This window comes from Archocentrus centrarchus, chromosome 13, assembly GCF_007364275.1.
Source record: "Archocentrus centrarchus isolate MPI-CPG fArcCen1 chromosome 13, fArcCen1, whole genome shotgun sequence".
NCBI classification, from domain to species: Eukaryota; Metazoa; Chordata; class Actinopteri; order Cichliformes; family Cichlidae; genus Archocentrus; species Archocentrus centrarchus.
The window spans coordinates 35652424-35666044 of NC_044358.1; positions in this window are offsets into that span (position 1 = coordinate 35652424).

The following is a 13621-nucleotide window of genomic DNA, read 5'->3' on the forward strand; positions in this document are numbered from 1 at the left end:
TGAAGAATTACTTAAATGCCCCACCCACCAAACACACACTCACATGCTGTGATTTGTTTGTTTGCCCTTCAGCATTGGATTAGGACTATATTTAGCCCAATGAAGTATGCTAATGAGCACCTAGTTTCTGGAAGGCATATCTGACAGCCTCCACCACACACACTGCCAAATCCAGAATCTTTATCCCTATTTCTTTTTTCTTTTCTTTTTTTTTTAATTTTTGCTCTTCACTCATCCTATTGTTAAAATGCTTATGCAGTTGCATAACATAAGATTCACATGTTTGGTAGGATGTTTATTGGTTGCTGAAATGCATCTTAATTTGACAGTGAGCAGACCCCCCTCCAGAGAAAGAAAACTCTTGCGTAACTCTGCTTTCTCACATAGCGCTTAGAACTGTGCCCCCTGTCAGGACAGTGCTGAGTGGCCTGGTGAATCATACTCGCACTCGTGTACCTTTTTAAATTAATTTTACGATCCAGATCAGGCTGTCAGGTCATGTCTCTTTCATGTAATCCTCTAGCAGGAGAAAGCAGTCTCACTAACGGCGCAACTTTCACCAAACTACAATGATTTTGTGTGTGTGTGTGTGTGTGTGTGTGCATGTTTAATTAAAAAATAAATAAATAATCAGCCTAATTTTGCCATCTAGGCTAACAGATACATTCAGAGAACCCAAGATAATCATCAGCCTGACAAACATCATCAGTATCATTAAAATCTTATATCGATGTGAAGTGTCGGTTGAGGGAAGAGATGAAGAGCTGCTCACGGCTTCTTATTAAGCAGCACTCACAGTTTTCTTGAAATCAATGGAAGTTATTTTCAGGAAGCTTTTAAACCTCTTATATTGATTCTCCGTAAGCATCTGCACTGATATTAGGAGACAAATCTTGGAAAGTATAAAGTATTAAAAATGCAAAGATGACTATATAAACGAAAGGTGGCACTTTTACTGTGTTACAGTGACGAGTTAACCCTTTCTACCCTGGAGGTCTCCACTCCAAAACCATGTGGCATGCATTTTTTAAAAGTGCACCCTGCTGGTAGCTTTCAGGTTGCCAGATCTGGAATATTTTTTTTAAAAAAAAGAGGCTGGACCAGTCATGAGAACAGGAAAATGTTTTGTATTTGCAAATTCTGAAAAGTGTCTTTTCATTCAAAGCATTTTACTGATTCACTTAGCAAATACACCTTCACGACATGCCTTTGGAAATTCGGAAGCTTTAGAGATTCCTCTTTGTCACTGACAGTGATGTCTGAGCATTGATCCTTGATGGTCACAATCAACAACTTTAAACATTTTCGTGGTGGCTCGGTGCAGTTTGTATTCGTGAAACTTAACTGAGATGGAAAAAAATATGTTATGAAGCTCTTAGGAATCCTCAATGGTCATTTCCCAGTGGCTCAGCAGATTAAGGCGTATGTTGGCTCATCAAGACGTGTCTCTCTAAGTTTTCATCATTTGCATAATGACACCTCATCCGCTGAATCTCCCGTGCACACACTCTACATCACCTAATCAAGCAGAAATCCCATGATAGCAGACTTGTGATGACCCTCTAGAGATGATGAATAATGTTTAGTAAATCCTTCAGTCCACTGATGAGCCTCTTATTAGCGTGCAACTGAATTGTGATGGGCTGTGAAATCAGCTTCTTGTGATACCATAATGTTGGTGATGAATCAAGGTGCAGTCTGAATTAAACAATGTTTTCCTACAGATTAGCAATTTTAACTGTAAAGCTGGTGCATGGTCATTTTTTAATCGATGTTGACCCCATTTCATCCACAGCATCTTCACGTGCATCATAAACTATAGATCTGAAATCATTAAAGAAATATTTTCATTAGAAAACAGTGAGGAATGGCATGAAAAGAATAACAAATAAAAAGCTATATACATACACACACACTCGACATGGACAAAAGTATTGGCCACAGTGCTTAATCCTTGTTGAATAATTCAGGTTTTCAGTCCCGTAGCCATGAAGTCCGCCTTTACAAACATTTGTGAGAGAATGGTTCCTCCTCTGGCATTAACATCAGCACAAAAACTGTACATCAGGAGCTTCGCGGCATGGGTTTCCATTGCCAAGCAGCTCCTGTAGGTGTAATGTATAAGCAGCCTAGAGCTTTTGTCCATATAGTGTACAAAGGTCTATATAGACAACAGTCTATGAGTGACAAGAAGCGGCTGATTAGCTAAGTTAGTGTACATTAGATAAGGGAAGAGGGCCTAAAATGGGAATTTGCTAGTATTATTTTTAAGACTTTATTTTTGTTTGGATAAAAAAAGAGAGCAATGATAAATTCATGAGCTGATTAAGCAGGGTTTGTTACCTTTTGGCAGAACTGGTCATCTCTTTTTTCCAGCTCCAGTTTCTGTGTCATGCTTAGCGAACTGTTTCTGCTGTTTAGTGTGCAGACATGAAAGTGGTTATCAGTGCTCTCACCTAACTCTTGAAAGCAAATGTGTCAAGCTATTCATTTAGATACTAAATTCAGAAAAGTCTCACAACAATTCCATTTTTAGCCATTGTAGATGTGTGGCACCCACGGCTGCCAGCGCTGTCCTTGCTGGTGTTTGCATGTGTGTGCTTGTGCTTGTCTGTGCGTGGTTTTTTTTTTTTTCTTTCTTTTTTGTGAGGACTCAGCTGTAAAAGGTCTTTAATTAGGACTGGGTGGCTTTTTGCATTGAGGGTATCGTCAGCTATTACAGAAGCAGATTTCCAGTGGGAAAAGGTTTCCTGAATTATGGAGATGTTTTTTTTTTTTAATTAGCCAATATTTTTGCAATCATTACATTTATTCATCAAAGACAAAGGATGTCATATTTCCCTCTGTCCCTATACTGTATGTGGTGGATCTCAGGCTATGCTTTAGATTTTAAACTGGATTAAAAAATGAATCTCTAATAAATGCATTTAATTGCTTTAGCCTCTGCCCTCCTTGGCGGTGGCATTCAGAGTGATGACAAAGCAACAATCGCTTCACATGATTTCCTAGTTTGAAAAACACTAATGTGCCATCTGACAGATGCCTTTTGATGGCTTCTGTTAATGTCATTCTAAATCCACACGTTCCCACTGGGTAGATGTTACGGGTGAAGGAGATGTCAGCCATCTGCAGTATGACAGAGTAATCGGGACAATGTCATATGACTTGATGAGTTCATATGAGACCCTGGTGACACTTACTTTGCAATGCTGTACCATGAAAAGCTGCTGCTATAAACTACAGGAAGATGAAATGTTTCCTCCTGTGTTTCCTTTATTTAGATCACAGTGGGGTTTTATTCGTTTTTGGGTTTTTTTATGCTTGTATTTATTTGTCTGTTAGTGTTTTTTATTTATTTTTCCCCTCAACAAACGCTGTTATTCAAGTATTGTACTAAAATCGCTGCAGACTGCGGCGTTTAATCATGGGACTTTCAACTGCAATCAACATGAAACCCATTCATAAATAGTTTAAACAAGTACACAGTATTATGACAGTGGGTTTGTGTTTGTGAGCTGTTTCTTAGTTGATCAGAGACTTGACTAGACACTTTCCTGCTGGCACAGACAGAATCACCAAATAACTGTCTTGTCTCCTCCCAGCTGAAAAGGTAATATTCTCCATCAGAGCGCTCTGTTTTGCTCAGCATGCCAGTTTTAAATGGCTGAAATTCATGCCCACTTATGGCGCTTGTGTGAGCTGCGTTGGCTCAGATCCGCTGCGCTATTGATGCAAATTCTCAGCCAGTTTTTTCAGATGTTTCTTTCACTGAATGCAAAAATGTGACAGCTACATGCACCAAATGAATAATAACCTAACAGCAGTTAATATTACTGAAGCTTTACACATTAAATAAACACCACAGGCTGCAAATTGAGTGCAACAACTTATTGATTTCACTTATTGATATAACTGACAATGCAATGCAGACGTATGCATTTACATATATGCATATAAAGCAATTTCATCTTGTCATCTTGCATCCTACCTCCGGCAGTTACTGTGATAACTCATAAGACCAGAAAGAAGAAAGCAATGAAAATGAAAGTATCACGGGGGGGGGGGGGGGGGGGGGGGGGGGACTACCACATTAAAAATATGTGAAGCAGCAGGTATGACAGGCAAAGTAATATAGCAAAGACGAGGAACTACATGCAACACAGCCTTTAATTAATGCTGACACAAACTTTGATTAATGTAGTCATCAAGGCTGAATTTGATGAAAAGTAAATGCATTTCCTCACTCAGGATTTGATATCAGATTTACTGCTTTGCAGTACTTCAGATTAATGTTTTATTATGCTTTAGGGGCTTTTTTTTCACTCCTTTATTTTTTTCCTCTCCTGTTTTGTTTAAAGGTAAAATATAGCTGTCACAATATAATTTGAAAACTGAATTTCCCATGTTGGTATGAGAGTTAAGGGAGGGTGGGCTGTGGAATGGGTGCGTATGAGAAGCCTAATTTAGAAAACGTCCCCATGTCCATAATCTGTGATGACTGGCCTGCAGTGCCGACTCTGCTGCTTCAGCCTTGAGTCTTCCTCCACGCTATTGTTACACATGCTGAGGCCTCAGCTTGACTAAGAGGTGACAAAGGGAGTGTTATGTTGGCTCAGTGTTAAAAGTTTCATACACTCATCTTAAATTTTCTTTTTTGTTTATTTTTTTCTGGTGAACCTGTGGTGTTTGAGATGAGGATGTGGTCAGTGCTTGCAGTATTGCAGTTTTCTTTCTTCTTCTTTTTTTTTCAAACTTTTAAAACAGAAACATAAAAACCTGAATATACTTTTCCATAAAGGAAGGTAACCTTTATCCCCCTTGTGTAGTTGAGAGAATGCACTAAAATGCAAATTCTCTTAAACGTCAGGTAAAAGCGAAGGCGAGAGACATTTCAGAAGGAACTATTGTATAAACTGTCTACTGCCAATCATAGTGAGCTTTGTGTGGCTCCCTGTGGACAGTATGGCCCTCTGCTATTTCACAGTAACTGTCAGTCTCTTTCCTTTACCCAGCCTGACAGCTGCGTTTGAGAAGTGTCCAAATGTTTGAACAATAAATTTGATAGCTGAGAATACCTGTTTTCTGTGTGTGTGTGTGTGTGTGTGTGTGTGTGTGTGTGTGTGTGTGTGTGTGTGTGTGTGTGTGTGTGTGTGTGTGTGTGTGTGTGTGTGTGTGTGTGTGTGTATACGCGTGTGTGCGTGTGCAGATAAATTACAAAGCTGCTACCAAAGTTGAGCTGTAGTACTGAAAAGCCTAACTCTCTGTGACACCATCATTATTTGGACTGCAGCTTTAACTCATTCACTTTTTATACTTGGAGATTCTTTTGACACCAACCACCTTCTAACAAAGTCAATTGGCCAAAGAAAATGACAGCCTATCTGATTTTTTTAATAGTGGCCCATTCATCCGTGCGATAATTAATGGATAAACCAGCTACAGCTGACAGCCACCTATTGATGTAGGGCTAACAGAATAAAATATGGCCCTGTGGCTGAGTATTTATTAGCCAGGGTTTTCATATAGTGAGCTGAGCTCAGGTTAAGGGGCTTCTTTGGCCCTGCGTCTCTGCAGGGAGCTTGTCTAATCGCACCCTTCACTCCATCCAAATCTCACGCGCCTCTCCAGCTGGTAGTCAATATATATTTTTGCCATTTTTATCAACTGCTCAGTTTTCCTATGTCATATTACATACACACTGAGCCCTTCTCTCTCTCTCTCTCTCTCTCAGCAGTTTGTTCTTTCTGCGACAGCTGTCAGTCACATGCAAACAGATGGTATTTTATACTGAGCCAGAAATATGAGACTGAAATTGTGCATCACTGCCAATTCTTCCCATCAGTTACACTCGGTTTCCTCTGAGTGTGTCCTATAGCTATATAAAACTGGAAAGTAATTGCAGGTTTAGGTTGTGCAGATGAGACGGTGAAAAGAAAATGCATTTGAAGTCTCTTAGAAAGAAGAACTCTTTTTTTTTCTGTCAGTCTTAACGCAGCTGCAAATATATGCAACACCAATATTAAGCCTGAATATTGCGCACTAATCCCCGGTTATTTACTACAAAGTATAAGATGATCAAACATGCTGTGTTAAGATAATAGATTTTAAAAAATCTTTCTCATCTAAAAACTTCAAGCGAACGTGTTTGTAATATTTAGTCGTAACCAAGCGTAAAATTGAAATTCATGTTTGCTTTCTGCGGTAATCATTTCTCACTGCCAAGCAAAGCTTGATTAGGCCTACCTGCTGGAGGACTGTCTAGAAAAATACCTCACTGATCCTTTCTGCTTTGTATACGGTGTCTGTTTTTTACAGCACTGAGTGTGGACAAGGTTAGAATGCTGTGGAAAAAGTAAAGTAAGGACACTGGTGTAATACAGGCTGGCAGACATCTTAGACAGCTTTCTAGATGAAAAGGAAAGAAATAGTACAAAACTAAAGGCAGAGAAGAAGCATGGATGCAGATAGCATGTGCCAGTGTGGTCAATACTTCCAGCACTGCTCCCTTAATGAGCCAGGCTGTAGAACTGGTACAGGGTTACCATTACTAATGACAGCCTGTCGTCCTTTGTGGAGTATTTTGGAAATGGATTTGTAATGTTGTTTCAAGAGGATACTTGTAACGCATTCTCTGTTATTTCAAAAGAGCTATTTAGAGCTCTGCAAGCAATTTTGTATTTACCTAGTTACCAGATAGTTCATTGACAGTTTACATTTATGCAATTTTCTGCACATTAGACTTCACATAAATCAGTGCCTTTCGAATATTTCATAGCATGTTTTCACATTTTGACAAGCCTGGGGTTGTACGAGTTCAACACAGTACACAGAGTAGTTGCTGCGCTACAGTGCTATTCTCGAATGCTCGGGGAACTTTTAAAACTGCAGAGGTTGCTATCTTTCATTCTTTTATTCTTTCTTTTTTTCTTTAGTTTTAGAGCCATTTAGATTCAGTAAAAACAAGTTGGGCACACAAAACTGACACTATCAGTCATACACAGCATGCCTCCTCTGGTTGCAAAGGAAGTCTGGCTTTAAAAAAAAAGTCTATAGAAATTTACTCTTTTTCCCAGTTAACTTAGACCTCAGTGAAGACTATATATATTTTTAATATAGGCTGATGCTTATTTTATAAATGATAGTTATATAATCTGCATTTAAAATCATCTGTTCATCTGCTTTATTATATATACTGTTTTGTAAAGCAGAGTACGCTTTAGGGTGTGACTACTTTGTGACTGACAGGCAGTATGAACTTCAGTGTCCTTGGTTTCTTAGTCATTTTAATTCCTTGCTTTTCACATCCAGTATTCAAAGGAAGAGGTTTGCAAAGAAAAACTGGGATAGTCAGGGAGATGAAGAACGTAGGATTAGTAGGAGGCTAGGTGTACAGCAAAGAGAGAGGTGGCAAAGGCTCATAGTGAGTTGTATGTGAGATAGACATCAAGGAAGGAGAAAAGGACTTGTTTCGATTGGCTAGACAGAGGGATTGAGCTGGAAAGGAGGTGCAGCAGGTTATGGTGGTTAAGGATAGATATAGAAGTGTACTAACAAGTGAAGAGAGCGTGTTGAAAAGATAGAAAGAGCAGTCTGAGGAGCTCATGAATGTAGAAAATGAGAGAGAGGATGGAGGACAGTTAGTGAATCAGGAAGTGTAGAGGATTAGTAAGGAGGAAGTAAGGGCAGCTATGAAGAGTGGAAAGGCAGTTGGTCCAGATGACATACCTGTGGAGGTATGGAGATGTCTAGGAGAGAGGGTAGTGAACTTTTTGACCAGATTGTTTAATACAATCTTGGATAGGGAGACGATGCCTGAGGAATGGAGAAGTTCACTGGTGCTGATTTTCAAGAACAGAGCTGCTGTGATGTGCAGAGCTGCAGCAACTACAGTGGAATAGAGTTGATGAGCAATACCATGAAGCTATGGGAAAGAGTTGTTGAAGCTGGGTTAAGAAGAGAGGTGACATTCACTGAGCAGCAGCATGGCTTCATGCTGAGAAAGAGCACTGCAGATGTTTGCTTTGAGAGTGTTGATGGAGAAGTTTGTGTCTTTGTAGATCTAGAGAAAGTATATGATAGGGTGCCAAGAGAGGAACTATGAAACTGCATGATGAAGTGGCAGAGAAGTATGTGATGCATGTTCAGGACATGTATGAGGATAGATGAGTATATCAGACAGCTCAGTTTGAACAGTTTGGAGACAAAGAGAGGCTGAGATGGTTTGGAGATGTGCAGAGAAAAGACAGTGAATATATTGGGGAAAGGATTTTGAAGATCAAGCTGCCAAGCAGGAGGAAAAGAAGAAGACCACAGAGAAGATTCATTGATGTAGTGAAGGAGGATATGCAGAGGGTTAGAGAACCAGAGGAGGATGGTAGGGATAGGGTGAGATGGAGGCAGATGATCCGTTGTAGTGACGCCCTAAAGGGAGCAGCCAAAAAAAAGAAGAAGCTATAATAACATCTGGCTTGAAATAAATCAAATAGCTACAGCCAAAGTAGCTAGTGATTGAAAATGGGAAACGACAAATAAAATCTATCTTTTATCAGACAGTCCAAGGTTGCAACTTAAGCTGTATTCCTGGAGTCAGAACATAAAGTATGCTGTTATACCCCCACATACCTGTGTGTGAATACATCTAAATCCATGCTAATTAATTGGGGCAGGGACCAAGGGAGAGAGTATCTCCAGCTGCTCCTCACCACCTCGGTGCCCCTGGGCTGACTCACTCCTTTGAGAGCAGTACATACACATGCACACACTAGTCACACTCACACAAGATCTTATGTGAGAAAAAAAGAAAGTGCCAGAGGAAAGCAGACATAAGAAGAAATCAAGAGGAGTTTGGTGGAGCCTAGATGAGAGTTTAAAAGAGAATTTGCCACTGGACAATCTTCTGTAAAACAGCACTTGAAGTTCTACTGTGGTGACATAGTTAGTACACAATATGTGCTACTCTGTTCTTGCACACCTGATTTGCACAGGGATCAAGTCACTTTCACTTCAGAGCCTCTTGTAAACCTTATAAACTACTAACTACCTGCAAATGATGGCAGTCAAAAAGACTGTAACAGATTCCTTGCTTGGTTGTTTTATTTGATTATTGTCAACAGAAATAAGACAGTGAGGTAAAAATGCACTTTATGCGTGCCTTCTTTCTCCCCCATGTGAAAACAAAAGAAACCACTATGGTGTCATCGTGGTGCCTGCTTTTGCATTAATTCAACAGAATATTTATATCAAAGTATGCAGAAAAAAATGTGACAGAGCGCTTATATGGATAATATGACATGATGAATCTTATTTTAAACAGTAACATCAGGGTTTTATTAGTGTCACAAGAGACAGTAACACAGAACCAGACATGAATACACATCTTGTCTTGAACAAATCAATAAATGCACATTGAGTATGTTGTGTTTTCTTATTTTGCAGCATTTTTTTTTTCTACATTAGACTGCACTGAGCCCTCAGGGCCACTATCTAATCAGCTGCCAAGCTGCATTAAACTTTACCACTAACCACATGGACCACAAAAATATATCTTTATATTTAAGCATGCAAAAAAAAGTACAATGCAAGAAGTGGCATCCAAATTACTGCTATTGCAACTGCAAAACTAAAAGCTAAAGCAACCTGTGTTTATCATGAAGTAAATGGCCCGGCTCAGGTTTATAGCAGCATGCTGAAGCTGAGCTTCTTTTCTGCTGATTTCGAATGCACAGACAGGACACAGGACCTTGTGGTAAAAGAACTGTAAAACTGTCAGCTCTGACACTGATGATAACTTTACAACTGACGTTAACAGTGGCAGGCCTGACACTTTTGTGCGAACATTTTTTACTGACTGCTGACAGCTGAACTGTAAAACTGACAGTTCTCACACAGAAACCTCCTCCGACAGATATCTGACACGAGGCGCTCTGGATTTGGCTTTCAAATGATTGATGCATAAGGTTTTGCATTTAAGTCAAAACTGTGAGGGAAAACGGTAACGCAGATAGAGCGCGACGATTAATCAAAAAAAAATATTTGATAGCGTAATTGAGAAAAGCATCTTTTTGAGGCAGGCTATGAAGCCCCCAAATTGTAAAATATTTATGTAGACCCATCTAGGATGTTAGGTCAAAATACAAAGACATGTCCAATGACAAGAGAAAGTCACCCTTCGTGTGCATCATGACGTGACCCAGAATCACACTGTAAGCAAAAGCTATTTTGTTGACAAACACACCATGATTTATTGTTTCCTTCCTTCCAGTCATGGTAGCAGAAAACACGGTATAAAGTGTTGATACACAGAAATACATACACGCATAGAAATGTTTCAGATCTCATTAACTTAAAGAGGGTCACAGTTTTTGTTGCTGTTATTGTCGTTTAATTAAAAAAAAAAAAAGTGTGCCTGTTCTTCCTTGTTTGTGTTACTGAGATTGTGGGATGTACAGAATGGCACATCACTTTGTTATGAAACTGTAATTCTCTAAATACTTTATATTACACTGCAGATCAGACTTAGAGATGTTTTCTGGCAGACTGGTTAATACATTTTTTCTAATCTTTTGTGGTTTCTTAAGCAGACCTTCTTGTACCGCTGCATGATCCAGTTTTGGCCGAGCTTCAGCTGTCATTCAGATGGCCTCACATCTAACCCTAGAATATTTTGGTATACAGAGGAGTTCATGGTCAACTCACTGACTGCAAGGTGCCCGGGCCCAAGTCCAAATCATCACCCATCTAACACCGTGTTTGACAGTTGGTATGACATGTGTGTGCTGATATGCTGTGTTGGGTTTTCTCCAAATGTGGTGCCATGTATTATGGCCAAACATCACCTCTTTAGTCTCATCTGTCCAGAGGACATTGTTCCAGACATTTTGGGGTTTGTTCAGATGCAACTTTGCAAACCTAAGCTGTGCTGCCATCTGCTTTTTATAAACAAGACGCTTTCTCTTTGCAACACTTCCAAACAAGCCATACTTGTTCAGTCTTTTTCTAATTGTATTGTCATGAACCTTAACATTTAACATGCTAACTGAGGCTCGCAGAATCTGAGATGTAGCTCTTGGATTTTCTGCAGTTGCTCTGAGCGTTGCACAGTCTGAACTTGGGGTGAATTTGCCAGATGACCAGAGGACCAGATGGTTTCTTATTATGTCCTGATATGTAAAAGCTTACGACTGAAAAACTTTTTCTTCTCTCTACTCCAGATCCCTCCACTTCCTTGTCTTCTGTTGCAAGGTGCTCACAGGATACATCAAGTATTGTTTGAAAGTTTTATATTTTTATATATTTATATATTGAAATCTATTTCAGAAAACGGATAAATACCTACAGCTGCCACACACACTGTAATTTGCATAAACCCACTTCCTGCACAGAGACTCTTTAAAATTTGGGCCACTGTTTTGTTGCTTTGAAAATGTCATTTGAAACTGATATTACAGTGATCATGGCTGGGCTAGCAGATGACACCTGAAGCCATTTTCTGGCAATTGGACATAAACTTAATTCAGTCCAGGCGAGTGTGTTTTCTTGCCTTTAAAGTGGTTAAACATGCAAGTCTGCACAATCTCAGTTTATCATTTTCTTTCTCATTCAGGAGGAAGAAATATATGACAATGCAACGACACCCACTGTTGTTATACACTCTCGTGTATGTCTGAACTATTAAGAGGGAAAGACATGGAAATTGAGACAGGCTATCAATGTTTTATTAATTCCCCAAACTGTAAAATATTTATTTAGACCCGTCTAGAACAACACAGTTGAGTGTTAGGTCAAAACACAAAGACGCGTCCACTGACGAGAGAAAGTCATCCCTTGTGTGCATCATGACATGACCCAGAAACACACTGTAAGCAAAAGATATTTAGTCAGTAAACACACCATGATTTGTTGTTTCCTTGCTTCCATTTGCAGTAACGCGAGACACGGCATTGCATAAGAGAGCTTTCAGATCTTATTAACTTAGTGAGGTTTCTGTTAGAAGCCCACCGGCATAAAAAATCATTCAATTTGCTATTTGCTGCCTTAATATAAAATATATAGATCCCTCAGTTTGCTGCGCTTCCTCTCCCTCTCATGTAGGTAGCTTCCAATTAAAAAAATCAGTAGTGGTGTGTGTATATGTGTGTGTGTGTGTGTGTGTGTGTGTGTGGGGGGGGGGGGGGGGGGGGGGGGGGGGGGTCCTTTTGAAAGCTGTGAGCAACTTTTAGCATAGAGCCAGCTACTCAAAGTTCGTCTCCTCTGCTTAGCACGGTACTTTCTCTCTGCAGTGAACAGGATTAAATAAAATGAGGTGTGTCAGATATGATCTCCCTATTAATAGTATGTACAAAAGTAAAATGAGGTACTTAAAACGCAAAGAATTGCTTGTTAAGCTTAATGTCTGTGGCTCTCACTCTTTCGAGCATGCTGAGGATAACCAGCATGCTTGGACATAGCCATCATGACACCATCCACAGGATTCTGGGTTTGCATTTTAAACAAACATCTTGTTTTGATTTTATTTTCAAGTCAAGCGGCACCTTAAATGCAGTGAAATCAGAGAGTTCTGTTTACCCACCAACCCTTGTACCGTGCTGTACACATATTTATTTTTGCTGTAAAGTTGGGCATTTTAATATGGGTTTCTATGGAAATTTACTCGCTTTTGTAGTCAGCCTGTGGCTTCTGCGTGGCTTCATTATCTCAGTCCTGTGGTTTGCAGCTTGGTTGTTACCTACTTGGTTGTTACCCTTACTCTTATTTTATGTCTAGCTAAGAGGCTAAGAACTTCAACACCTCCTGTGATTTTGTTGTTTTTTTATAAAATAAACATAAATTCAGATTGTGATGCTGTGTTGCAATAAAACAAAAGAAAGCTGGAGCAGTTTTTTTTTTTTACAAATTATTACACCTTTTATGAGCAGGGTGAAAAAGGGGTTAACAGAAATCAGCAAATAGGGTCAGTAGATGAGCTCCACAGCTTCTATTGACAGAATCATTTGTCACTGTCATTTGAAAGCTCGTGGAGGAAAAAGGCTTGAATCCCTCTCAAGTTAGCCCCAGATGGCAGAAACTGGGCTCACTGTACAGTCAGAGTCTTGTTCTTATGTGTATATAGGGCAAAAAAAAAAGAGACAGGAATATGGAAAATTAATGAAATCTTGGTTGCTCAAAAGTGGAAAGCTTACCGTATGTTGGTATTACAAATGATTCAATACATGCATCCTGAGGACTCCCGTGATTACTCCTTTTTAATGTCACATCAGTTAAAATAAGCACAGGAAAAGTCTTCTTGTGAGATTTTCCATTTGCACTTCAAAACAGCGGAAAACCCATTTAAAAAATAGACCCACACCCATGACTGTAACAGACGAGTGGCTTCTGCAAAATACCTCTTTTAAGGCAATCAGTGTATTTGCTTATGAATATCATTTAGACGGGGGGGGGGGGGGGGGGGGGGGGGGGGGGGGGGGGGGGGGGGGATAATTTGAGGCATTATGAAACACCTCCACTTCTGGTAGTATTTTTACATTGGTCATTATTCAAACAGACACGGAGAGGAGAAAGAGAGAATGACCTCTTGATATCGTGGGTGGGCATTACCGCCACCGAGAGGTGGTTGACAGGCACA